Source organism: Trematomus bernacchii, unplaced genomic scaffold (assembly GCF_902827165.1).
Source record: "Trematomus bernacchii unplaced genomic scaffold, fTreBer1.1, whole genome shotgun sequence".
NCBI classification, from domain to species: Eukaryota; Metazoa; Chordata; class Actinopteri; order Perciformes; family Nototheniidae; genus Trematomus; species Trematomus bernacchii.
Window position 1 is genome coordinate 1,089,072 of NW_022987732.1, and position 2,302 is coordinate 1,091,373.

At 38.3% G+C, this 2,302-nt stretch overlaps 1 protein-coding gene across 1 annotated transcript in view; it reads left to right on the top strand.

The window, feature by feature from the left end:
- The window catches only part of dpy19l1l (dpy-19-like 1, like (H. sapiens)), a 37,013-nt gene extending 35,693 nt beyond the window's left edge, over positions 1 to 1,320 (top strand). The window contains exon 22 of the mRNA XM_034145708.1: positions 1 to 1,320. This exon is cut by the window's left edge and continues 399 nt beyond it. The gene's annotated coding sequence lies outside the window, so the exon portion shown is untranslated.
- Positions 1,321 to 2,302: the final 982 nt, after the last annotated feature.

The following is a 2,302-nucleotide window of genomic DNA, read 5'->3' on the forward strand; positions in this document are numbered from 1 at the left end:
GCTTTTTATTGTTCCCTTGGTTCTGTCATATAGAATTTGTACTTTCGGAAACAGTGTTTTCAAAGACATGCTGTTCATACATCAGTATTATTTCTTAATGTTAGGAATTTATTTTCTTTGACTTTGGCTTAAGAAGTACATTTTGTCTGGCAGGCCCAATCATTGATGTCCACATACTGTGAAGCAATACCCTTTGCAAACTTGACAAAATCTGACTTCTTCTATTGTTCTGCACAGTGTTGATCTGGGGAAAGATTCTTCTGTAGTACGCTATTTTTATAATGTATTTGTGTGTAAGTATTTTTATGCAAAAGTTGTTGAAATGTTTCTTTAGAGGCCAGCAGTGTTTAAAGAGTCTTTGGAAAATGATGTTCCCATGTTTGGAAGCTTTGAAATACAATTTCTACTGCATATCATTCAGCTTTCAGCAGGCAAACTTTCATTCCTAATCCAGTTATAAAATGACAGAAAGAGTTGTGTTTTTTTATGGCAAAACAAGTAGACTGCCTCTAACTGTGCCCTGTCAGAACTTTTTTGTAAATACCCAAACTTTTTGTAAAATTCAACTGTATGGCCTTAACAAGGTTCTCTTTCTTTCTTATTGTATTTCTTTGCCAAAGGAAGTCTTGTTATTAAAGCTGTGTATTTGGGTTGCTGTAACGGTTAGTGATCAAAAGCTATCAGTTAGTAGGTTTTGTAAAAGTCAACTCAACCTATTTGTAGCAGTAGATTTCATGTAAATGGTAGCAGTCGTTGGTTCCTTCTTCGTGGCACATTAATGACCATTCAATATTTAATGAAATAGGTTTTATTGCTTTCTTCCCGAGATGTACTAATGCACTCACTTAGGTATCCCTCTCCCAGCTATGGGATAGCCAGCTGACAGCTAGCTGACAGCCAACTGACAGCCAACTGACCGCTAGCTGACAGCCAACTGACAGCCTGCTGACAGCTAGCTGACAGCCAACTGACAGCCAACTGACAGCCAACTGACAGCCAGCTGACAGCTAAATTCCACTGTAAAAAAAAAACATTAATTCAATTGCAGGCTTTCCCCATGAGAGGGCGCTTTCTACAGAAAAACACATAAGCGGCTCAGGCATACAGAGGAAACTGGTCTTTGTTTGGGCCTCCAGACATACATTAGTTGTTTGAACTTTAATATTGTCTGTGGCCCTTCAGTTATCAAGATACCACTCTTACAGACATGATGGGGATTGATCTTCTGATCTAACTTTGGGTAAGAAAGCTTTCAGATGTCTTTCATAATATTTGTCTATTTTGTCTGTATTTAAAAAAAATAAAAAAAACCTGCCTTCAGAACCATTGCTTTCACTGTTCTTAAATGATTGATAGAAAAACAAAAAATATCAGTTGTTTTCTTATGAGATAAGACAAGCACATTCGCAGAAGGTGTACAAGTCCCGTGTAAAAGCAAAAGTCAAGGCAGACTTTTGTTGCAATCTCCACCAGTAAATCTTGACGTCATTTTATTTTAGATGCTTTGTGTACACATTACAGCATCTTAATCATTTACATTGAATGTGTGACTGCAGGAACCGTCCAGTGCAGAGCCAAACACCTCCACCTCACAGAGGGTCAGGGCCTCCTGTCTTTCAGGGATACCTATGTAAACATAGCGGCCGTCCATCCCGTTGGCAACCCGGAACTCAGCAGTTTCACCTGCCGGGATGCTGGTGATTACAGCAAACCTGAAGAAGAAGCAGAAATCACTACATTAACCTCAGGAAGGGTTTATTGAAGTAATAGGCTTTTCATTTTAAGTTCAACATGCACTCAAAGCGTCATTAGGTTTCTACGCTTTACTTGGTTAGAATGTTGGTTGCAGATTTTTTAATTAGGGCTTGATAATGAACAATATTTATATTTCAGTAATGTTTAAATAAATGTTTTCAAATCATGTCACAGAATCACAATTGACGACCCTCGATCAGGCCTTTAATTTGGCGACCTTGGTATTTGTCCATTTCTGTGATCAGATCAGAACACATTGCAGGAATCATTCATAAATGAAGGGTATTCCCGCTCCAATCCTATTTCTTGGCAATGTAAGGATTGTTAATCCAAAATGTGACCAGGTAAACTTGAGAGAGAAAAACTGAATAATTGTTCCTCAAACGTGTTCCAACAAAATACCAATTTAGTGACTTTTTAATATTAGTATTGTTATAGGACAGGCTCTAAGTTACCTGGGATTGTCAGCACCATGGTTTCCAAGAGAATCTCCAATGCGGATCTCGGCTCCATTGAGTCGTTGGTGGACTTCATATCGGTTGGTTAT